We start from the raw sequence: 11,422 nt of genomic DNA on the forward strand, positions 1-11,422 counted from the left end.
TGTCACTGTTTGCAGATGACATGATACTATACATAGAGAATCCTAAAGATGCCACCAGAAAACTACTAGAGCTAATCAATGAATCTGGTAAAGTTGCAGGATACAAAATTAATGCACAGAAATCTCTTGCATTCCTATACACTAATGATGAAAAATCTGAAAGAGAAATTAGGGAAACACTCCCATTTACCATTGCAACAAAAAGAATAAAATACCTAGGAATAAAGCTACCTAGGGAGACAAAAGACCTGTATGCAGAAAACTATAAGACACTGATGAAAGAAATTAAAGATGATACCAACAGATGGAGAGATATACCATGTTCTTGGATTGGAAGAATCAATATGGTGAAGATGACTATACTACCCAAAGCAATCTACAGATTCAATGCAATCCCTATCAAATTACCAATGGCATTTTTTACAGAACTAGAACAAAAAATCTTAAAATTTGTATGAAGACACAAAAGACCCCGAATAGCCAAAGCAGTCTTGAGGCAAAAAAACGGAGCTGGAGGAATCAGACTCCCTGACTTCAGACTATACTACAAAGCTACAGTAATCAAGACAATATGGTACTGGCACAAAAACAGAAACATAGATCAATGGAACAAGATAGAAAGCCCAGAGATAAACCCACGCAACTATGGTCAATTAATCTATGACAAAGGAGGCAAGGATATACAATGGAGAAAAGACATCCTCTTCAATAAGTGGTGCTGGGAAAACTGGACAGCTACATGTAAAAGAATGAAATTAGAACACTCCCTAACACCATACACAAAAATAAACTCAAAATGGATTCAAGACCTAAATATAAGACTGGACACTATAAAACTCTTAGAGGAAAACATAGGAAGAACACTCTGACATAAATCACAGCAAGATCTTTTTTGACCCATTTCCTAGAGTAATGGAAATAAAAACAAACAAATGGGACCTAATGAAACTTCAAAGCTTTTGCACAGCAAAGGAAACCATAAACAAGATGAAAAGACAACCCTCAGAATGGGAGAAAATATTTGCAAACAAATCAACGGAGAAAGGATTAATCTCCAAAATATATAAACAGCACATGCAGCTCAATATTAAAAAAACAAACAACCCAATCCAAAACTGGGCAGAAGACCTAAATAGACATTTCTCCAAAGAAGACATACAGATGGCCAAGAAGCACATGAAAAGCTGCTCAACATCACTAATTATTAGAGAAATGCAAATCAAAAGTACAATGAGGTATCACCTCACACCAGTTAGAATGGGCATCATCAGAAAATCTACAAACAACAAATGCTGGAGAGGGTGTGGAGAAAAGGGAACCCTCTTGCACTGTTGGTGGGAATGTAAATTGATACGGCCACTATGGAGAACAGTATGGAGGTTCCTTAAAAAACTAAAAATAGAACTACCATGTGACCCAGTAATCCCACTATTGGGCATATACCCAGAGAAAACCATAATTCAAAAAGACACATGCACCCCAATGTTCATTGCTGCACTACTTACAATAGCCAGGTCATGGAAGCAACCTAAATGCCCATCGACAGACGAATGGATAAAGAAGATGTGGTAACTATATGCAATGGAATATTACTCAGCCATAAAAAGGAACGAAATTGGGTCATTTGTAGAGATGTGGGTGGATCTAGAGACTGTCATACAGAGTGAAGTAAGTCAGAAAGAGAAAAACAAATATCGTATATTAACACATATATGTGGAACCTAGAAAAATGGTACAGAGGAACCGGTTTGCAGGGCAGAAATTGAGACACAGATGTAGAGGACAAACGTATGGACACCAAGGGGGGAAAGCGGCGGGGGGTGGTGGTGGTGGTGTGATGAATTGGGCAATTGGGACTGACATGTATACACTGATGTGTATAAAATTGATGACTAATAAGGACCTGCTGTATAAAAAAATAAATAAAATTAAATTTTAAAAAAATTTACATTTCCCCCCCCCAAAAAAACTATTAAGAATAAAAATAAACCTACTAATATACCAAATCAGTGTATGATTTGTGTGATTCATTTGTATAATAGTTGGTATGACTGTATTACGGCTTGAAAAAGACGATGAAAAGGATCTGAAGGGCAAAGTGGCTCTCATGTGAAGATAGACTAAATTCACTGAACTCAGTTTAGAAGAAGGAAAGCTGAGGAAGTTACAAAATCAAAATGACTGAAGTTACAAAATCTTGACTAACTGGTCAACTTCCAATTTATTTAACCATTTTCAAAACACCTCAATAAGAGTACAGTCTTGATTTTAAATAAGATAGTTTAGGAACCTAATAGCAAAGTAATCTGGGAAGCATAGACTCTGTTGGGTTTTTTAACCAAAAAAAAATAATGAACATATATGAATATTAATATATGAGTTATTGAGAATCTACCATAAGCTAGGCATCATCTTGAGTACAAAACATGCTTTATCTCATTTGACCTTTCTAAAAAACTTCAAGATAGGTATTATTTTTCTTATTAAAAAAGGAAGAGAAAATAAAGGTTAAGTGCTCATGTCCAAATCTCTCCTATTTTAACAACAACAACAACAACAATTTTCTCTTAAATCACATCATCCCCCAGCTACCTCTCATTTCCTTCCCCCCATGCAGAGGGAAATTTCATGAAAGGATTGCTTGTATTTCCCATAATCATTTTCTTACCATCCACTTATACCTGAAGTTTGCCCCACGACATTGTCAGAAACTGCCTCCTCCGAGTTCAGCACAGAAGTGAGAGTTCCAGTGCCATTTTCCAGACTTTCTCTTAAAAACCTCTTCCCTTGGCTCATCCTCTAGAGCAGGATTCAGCAAATGTTTTCAACATCCTTGGAGCTAAAAATGGCCCTTGTATTCTTCAATAGTTGAAAAAAGTCAAAAGAAGAAGATTTCACAACATGTGAAAGATTACATGAAATTCTCATTTCAGTGTCCATAAATAACGCTTATGGGACACAGACACGTGTATTCACTTCTGTATTGTCTATGGTTGCTTCGGTGCCACAATGGCAGAGTTGAGTAAGTTGGGACAGAGGCCTTACGTGCTGCTATCACTGCTTTGCAATGCCGCTCGCGGCCTATGAATCACACTGACACACTTAGAACTTGACAGATCCCACTGTCACAGTTAGAACTTGACAGTGTTTCAAGTGCCTTATGTATCACTGTATCTGTGACATTTTATTTTTTTCACTGCCACTGCATACCCAGCATGTCAAAACAAGAAAAGTGGACTTCAAATGTCATGCCTCTAAGGCACAGTGGAATGTGGGTTATTTTGATCAAATTAGATGGCAAAGCATTGTGTTCATTATACAATGACATTAAGGCTGTGCTGACATTACCAGACTAAGCCTGATCACAATATTCAAACCTCACAGGAGAGGAACAGTCAGAAAAATTGGAAAATCTTAAATGGAATATCTCACCACCGAAAAATTTCTTCACAAAAATAAAAAATGAAAATAAGGCTGCAACAAAAGCCAGTTTCCTACTGGCTCATTTGTTAGCCAAGCGAGGAAAGCCATTTACTGCTGGTAAGTTCACTAGATCATGTTGGATTGCAGCAGCTGAAGGAATCTGTCCAGAAAACACACACTTGCTTAAAACTATTAGCCATTTGGTGTGAAGCGTTGCTCTAAGAGTTGAGGACATTGGGAGCAACATCAATAATCAATTAAACAAGAAGGCAAATGATTTCGAGTGGTTTTCCTTGGCTCTTGATGTGTCAGCAGATATTATCGATACTGTATCTGCTAACACGGAGAGGGATCAACTTGAAGTCTTAACACACATCATGCCCTAGAGCATTTTTCATCTTTCCTTCTCTAGCCAGCTTTCACACATACCACAAAGGTTTCAGATTCGTTCTCTTCTCAAGCAGGGGCATATTTATTCTTGCAGGATTCTAACTGCAGTTCTCAAAGCTCCAGGATAACTATGGTACATTTTCAGAGAGTGTCAATTTTATTCCAGGATTTGGAGAAAAACTGTTTAAAATGTTTGCCCCTTAAAAGGGTTTTGTGACACATGTACAAGTAAAATTAGCAAAATTCTGCTTTTCCATGTCAGTCAAACTTGTGTTTTTCTTGAATGCATACTGTAGAGTAGAAAATTTTTTATGTGTAGAGAGTGATTGAAAACTCCGGCATTTTTTGGTGTAATCGGGGAACCCATTGATATTAGCTCTGGAGTCTCCTTAAGTGAATGCAAGACGCTACACGAGGCAAGAACAAATTTTGTGGGTATCTGTGGCCCACATGGTTTATACTTTGACCAGAGTAGACAAACTTGAACATGTGACTTCTCAGTGAGTCCAAGAAGGCTGAGATATCTATTGTACAATAGATATTTATCTACCTTATAAGTTTCTCACCTCGTAAATCATTGTTACTACTTGGATTATACACAAAACCATTGGCTCCTGCAAATCAGCTCCATTTCCTGATATAACTGCCCTCAAATGTTTTGGTATATTGAAATATTTCTGGATAAAATCATATGATATTTAGGATTTGGTTCAAAATAATATGGGATGGGGGAAGGTTTCAAACTCAAGGTCGACTTGCTTTTCATTAGGCAAGAAAAGAGAGGTGATGACCAAAGACAAAAACCTGGATAATTTGACTAACTTGTTCATTGTGGTGATAAAGAAAGTCTCACTCAATTTTCTTATTTAATAGCTTTTGGCTTATTTGTTTGAAGTATAAATAATTTCAGATAACAACTGCAAAGCAAAACTGTTAATTTTTTTTTTTTGTGAACACCAATAAAATTGCTATAATAATAAAGATTGAGAGTTAGATGGAAATCATAAGGACTATATCATTGAGATTCTCGGTTCATTTAAGCATAGTGAAAGTTTTGGCTTTAGTGAAATAGAAAACATCATTACTCATCTTTCTTCAACATAAAAGTGTTTTGACAAGAATTCTGTGGAAATAGTAAAAAAGGCTGACTGGGTCAGAGAGCAGATCATATGACACTGGTTACTTGGCCTGTGAGCAGGATGTTGCAACTCTCAGAATTGTTTATCACAGGAACCTGAAAATATTGCACCATCACTCTCTCTCCAGCAGCATCCTACAAATATTTTTTCAGCATTTACCCTTTTATAGCCCATAAAGCAGTGAAAAACTGTTTGCCGTTTTTTTGTGGATGTGGGTTCTAGAGACACTGGGACTCCAAAATAGAGAAGAGACATTGTTGAGATGATGAATCTGATATTGGTGTCAGCTGCCTTCGGTGCAGCCCAGTTTTCTGACGTGGACAGAATCCAAGAAAAGCAGCCTCTTCATTGAACCAATGATACAAGCGGAACATTTCTTTTTCCCTGAATGATAATTTAAAACATTTTAATATATTTTAAAATATGCTGTTATTATAGTATAAAATGAAATACTTGATTTTAATATTTCAAAAAGAGACTTCAAAGAAACTTAATGATTTTATTGGCTACTTTGGCCATACCCCCGTAATCTCCAGAGTATGATTTGTTCTCCTCTGCTAGGAGGGGTAACTGGTGGAAAATACTGAAAAGTCCTGATTGAACTGGTTTTCTTTTTTTTTAAGGAAAGCTTAGGAAGGTATCAATTATTTAAAACTTCTCTAAACCATACCTATGGGGAGAAATTCTTCTCAGTTATTTAAAAATCAGGCTAACAAAATATTTTTACATAAACAGTAGTTTTATTATTTTCTAATACTCTAGTGTATTCAAAGTAGGCTAAGAAAGCATTGCCTAATAGAGAATCGGTGAAATGGGGTAAAAAATGAATTGATGTAAGAAACTATGGGCTTACCACAAATCAATTCCTAAACTGAAATTTATTATTTGCATAGACATTGAAGATAATGCCTGAAACCTTTTAAAAAACTAAGTAAAATTTCCTGTATAATTCTGTAGACAGCCTAAATTTTCTATGGGAACAATTATCTCTAAGGTAAAAGGGGAAACTTTGATTTTGTCCCTCCAACTGATCACAAATAGTCAAATCTGTTTTAGGAAGGTTTTATTATAACCTACATTGCACAGAAAGGATGCTTGGGTGGTATTTGTGGGGATGCCCAGAAAAAAATGTATCGTCTGGTCAAAGCTGAGACATCGAGGTCAGCATTTTCATCCCATCCTGTCCTTGGGCTCCAGGATGCAGCGATTGTGGCTTTCAAGTGAGCGCCACAAGTCTTTCCACTCTGTCCCTACAGAAACTATTTCCTTAACCAGAATTGCTGGCGCTTATTGCGCACAGAGTGGGAACAAACTCCTGGCACAAGGTTAGAATGTGTTCAGCGTTCTGAGAATTGCTTTAGCAATTCTCCCCTCTGTAATGCATCCATATTTTTTTTCTCTTTACTAGACATTTCCACTAGTATACAAATATAGTACTATTTCTTCCACTTAAAAAAAAAAAACAAACAAACAACCACTCCTGACCTCATTCCCCCATCTAGCTGACTGCTCTATTTCTGTTCCTGCCGCAGAAAAACTCCTCAAAATAATCATCTACCCCCCCTTGTCTGCAATTCCTCTCCCCTTCTCTTCTGAGCCCACTCACTCAGGCTTCTACCCCGACCTCTTCACATAAGTTGCCCTTGTTAGGTCTATTAATGTCTCCCAAGTTGTAAAATCTAAGGCACATCTTCTTTATCCTTACTTGACCCATCAGCAGTGTCCTCGACAATTGATCACTTTATTTTTCTCCCTTGTAACACTTTCTGCCTCTGGTTTTCAGGACACCCCTCTCTCCTGGCTCTCCTCTCTCCTCAATGGCCGCTACTCGGTCTCCCTGGTTCCTCCTGTCTCTCTGACTTGAAACACAGGACTGCTCCAGGGTTCAGTTTTGGCTCTTTGTCTTAGACTACAATTTCTCCTGGGGAATCTCATTCAGTCTCATGCATGTAGATGACATCGAAATGCACATTTCCAGCCCTGACCTGTCCACACGCATATGTTCACCTGCCTGCCCCACATTTCTACTTGTATGTCTAATAGGCGTCTCAATTTTCATGTCCCAAACTGAACTCCTGATCTTTCCCCCCAAACCTGCTTCTCCCTGAGTCTGCCTCTGCTTATTTAGTTAAAGTAATTCCATCCTTCCAGTGGCTCAGGCTAAAAACTTTGGACCCATTGTCCTTCACTCCTCTCTTTCTCTTGAATAAAATGCTGAAAGAAAACGTTGAAGTCTGCTCAACATAATGCTTAAAGATAAAGGCCTAGAAATCTTACCACTGCCTAAAAGTTGCAAAAGGGCTACTGCCACCTCTTTCTCTCTAGAAATGCCAAGCTTCCAACCATCAGCTATAATCACCCTCTGGAGAGACCAGGAAGCTTCTGTTCAGACCTGCAACTTCTACTAACTGGGTAACGATTGTTCAAACTGGTTCCAGGAAGGAAGGAAAAACACAAGGTTGGACATCACATTCCCTTTATACACACCACTTATATACGCCAAATATTTTCACACACGTTTCTTTTATTCTCTACTCTCAAGTGGTCAACTTTCCCACCGAGTGCTAAAGGGCAGCTCTGTGGCCCTGGAGACACCAAGTGCTGGAAAAGTTCTTTGCAGAGCACGTAGGTGCCATAGTTGCTGCTGGGCACCTGTATTGGAGAAACAGAGCTGGCCTCACCCCCTCTGGGGGCGTATCAATACAGAGAGGCTTCCCAAGTAGTGGGGAAACATGCTCCCACGGGTAGAATGTAGAATTCAAATCCCTCTGGGAGTTTTTAAACAGTAAAGTATGTCTTCGGCTTTTTTGAAAATCAGCCCATCTGTAATTTCTTTGAAGATAAGAGATCTGTTTTCTACTTTTTTTTGTACCACTCCCAAGAGCCTGAGTGAGGTGCTTTGCATGTGATGGGTACTCAAAAAAAATGTTGCTGATTGTTCTGAACTTTATCCTCTCCCTTGGGAACTGGGTGGGTTCCTTTATTCTTTAAGGACTAAATCATATTTCTATGTGTTTCTATCTCCAAGACCCAAAGAAGCACCTACTTGCCACACAAGCAGGTAAAGATACACAAGCCCCAGTGAAGAAGGCACTCATGCAGTCTTGGAAAGTTGCTCTTCTGGTGGGACATCACTGAGGCTTCAGGCAACAGGGGAGATGAGGAGAAAGGAACTTAAGGTAGCCAAGTGTTCTGTATGCTACCAGTTTATTCGGAGAAATTCTGATAGGATTCTTAGTTTATCACTACTAACAGCTCTGCCTTCTCCTTTGCAAATTGGCATTTGTATTCTGTCATCATTTTTACTATCAACCTTGCAGTCTTTAGTGTCTTAAGTTAATTTAAATACATTTCTTCTTCCCTACCCACAATCCAACATACATAAGTGATTCTGATAAAAAAGAAATGGGACATTATCTGACAGACATCCTCAAAGACTTAAAATATTTTTAAGAGCTCCATCTGAAAAAATTGTGACAAAGGAGTATGAAAAAATCACTTAGTATTTATGTTTTAACTTTACTTTCTGTTAAATGTAATTTTGAAATGTTCTTTCCTAGAAAAGATACATGAATGATAAGGCTCTTTAAAAAAAAGAAGCTGCACAATAGAAATCTGTTAGAGCTATTACTAAGGAAACCCATGAACCCACGAAGAAATGCCTGTAAATAAGTGCAAGTGACTGATGCAGATTAGAAGCTCAATTCTGGTTTCAAAGAAAAAAATGCTAAAAGCAAAGATAGAGGAATAACTTTTTTTTTTCCCCAAGTTTTACTGAGGTGTAACTGATGTATAACATGGTATTAATTTAAGGTGTACAACCTAATGACTTGATTTATGTAAACACTGCAAAACGATTACAATAGTCTAGTTAACATACGTCATCTCATATAGTCATATGTTTTTTTCTTGTGATTAGAATTTTAAAATCTACTCTCTTAGCAACTTTCAAATATACAATATAGTATTGTTAACTATAGTCATCATGCTGTACATTGCACCCCCAGAACTTATTTCTTATAACTGGAAGTTTGTATCTTTTGACCCCCTTCACCCATCCCCTCCATCCCCCACCTCTGGCAACCACCAACCTGTTCTGTTTCTACGAGTTCATTTTTTTTAGATTCCAAATATGTAATACTATATGGTATTTGTCTTTCTCTGTCTGACTTATTTCACTAGAAATAACTTTCTTAGTAGAAAGGTTGTATTAGTCAGGGTTCTCCACAGATACAAAACCAATAGGATAGAGAGAGAGAGAGACAGAGAGAGAAGAGAGACTTATTTTAAGGATTGGCTCACGGAATTTTAGAGGCTAGAGAGTCTGCAGTCTTTAGGGCAGGCAGGCAGAGTTTCTCTATTGCAGTCTTGAGGAGAAATCCTTCTCCTTTAGGAAACCTCAGTCTTTGATTTTAAGACTTTCAACTGTTTAGATGAGGCTTACTTACATCATGGAAGGTAAACTGCTTTATTCAAAGTCTACTGATTTAATGTTAATCATATCTAAAAATACCTTCACAGCAACATCTAGACTGGTGTTTGACCAAACAACTGGGCCAGGTTGACACACAGAGTTAACCATCACAGAGGAAGTCAAGAAGGCGTGTTCTCCCTCCAGCTCTTCTTCAGCTGAGGAAGGAAACAGCTCTGAGTACTCAGGGACGTGGGGCACTGGGCAAAGTTACCTAAGCTTGCTCAAGACTAGCAGACACCAGCCGAAAGCTTAAGTTAAAGCCTCAGCGGAAGAAGTAACAGGTTTTGGTAGTTGACAAAGCTGCTGAAGGTCCCAGAACTGTGACTAGGGCCCTTGGAAGACCAAATTCAAGAAGAGTTCAGGGTGAATTTGAAAATTCTGTTCTTCTTAAGGCTTAGATAAAGTGAAGTAAGCAAGGTAATACTAGAATAAGCAATAATCGATAACATCGAAATTAGTATGGGATAAAATTAATTATACCTAGGTATTTTTTGAAAGTGCTTCCAATTGTGTATAATGCTTTACACTTCAGGAGAATTCTAGGAATTATTTATGTCTAGGTCCTTTATGAGAGTACTATTTCTTTTAAAAAATCAAAAGCCCATCAGTCTTTGACCCTCTTAACCACTGTCTGTGAGAATGGCACCTAGTGGTAGCTTAATTAATACCTAAGTAGAAATAAAACAACTTCTGGAACGCTAACTTTGCAAATCTAAGCCAAAACCTATCATGTGAGAGCAAAAGTCCAAACTGTTGCTTTAAAATATTCCTTCTAAACATCTAACTCTTGACTCTTCCCCCTTATTCCTCTTCTTTGAATTTTAGCGAAGAACAACACACATTCTTAAGAAACATCCTTTTGTTATGCCTTCCATTACTAATCCTGTGTTCATCTACTTAGCAAGGGCATAGGGAATTGACACCATTTCTATTCTCCTGGTTCCTGATCATTTTAATAAATTCAGTATTCATGCTTTACATTGTATAGAAACAAATCTTCCACCAGGGCCTTCACTTTGGCCCTAATGAAATATACCCATTTCTAAAATTGTCTGTAATATTACAGAGGTTTAATAGGAGGAAAAGGAAGTGGGGAGTTCCTACTGTGCTCACTCAAGTTTTCTCACATGACCCCTACCGGGGCCCAGGTTGGCAAATCCACAAAGAACAAGCTCTTTACTAAGAAAGAGAAAGTAGATGTGAGAAGTTCTGTTTCTCCTGCCAAAAGTCTTTCCATCATCCCAATTATATGAAAAAAAAAAAAACTTAAGAAAAACGCAGATTAAGGGATGGGAAACTGTCAAAGATTAGAATAGTGACTCTATCCTTTATTGACAGGCTAGGGAAGCTGGCCTTCTTTACACTATGGATTTGAAAACTATTATATGATATTGTTGGGGCCAGTGATATCGCTAACTCTGGGAATGGGGTGGATTAACTAGGAAAGGAATGTATTATCAATTCTAAAGGGCTGGCTATTAAGTCTGTGGCTCTTCCTTTTTTCTTTCTCTTTGCTCTCTAGTTATTTACAGAACTTTTAGTGCTCATTAGCACCTTCAGCCCGGGCTGAAACATGGAAAAGAATTAAAATTCAAATTATCATTTCCCGTAGATCTGTCTTCATTTCTAGGCACCAACCCTGCGTTGGTTTCCATACTACATTGGAGGGGATTATATTGTTCTCTTCCACATTTTATTGTTAACACAAGCCGGTATGGATGTGACTGTATACTTTTGTGGGTAGCCTACGTACAGAAATGTACCGTTATTCATTCCCTGCCCATTCTTCTATTCCAGAGAGACATTTATTCTTATGCTGGAACAACTACTGACAGGCCACAAACTTATTCAGAGAAATTTAATCCACAGCATCTCAGCGGCTACGGGATGGGCTGATGCTCCACTGGTAGCAGCTGCCAAGAGGTTCTGCGCCTCCTTGTTGTGTTAGAAATTATTTTTATGGCACATTTTCTGAAAACCGTTAAGATTTTATGGG

The sequence above is a fragment of the Balaenoptera acutorostrata genome, chromosome 3, assembly GCF_949987535.1.
Source record: "Balaenoptera acutorostrata chromosome 3, mBalAcu1.1, whole genome shotgun sequence".
NCBI classification, from domain to species: domain Eukaryota; kingdom Metazoa; phylum Chordata; class Mammalia; order Artiodactyla; family Balaenopteridae; genus Balaenoptera; species Balaenoptera acutorostrata.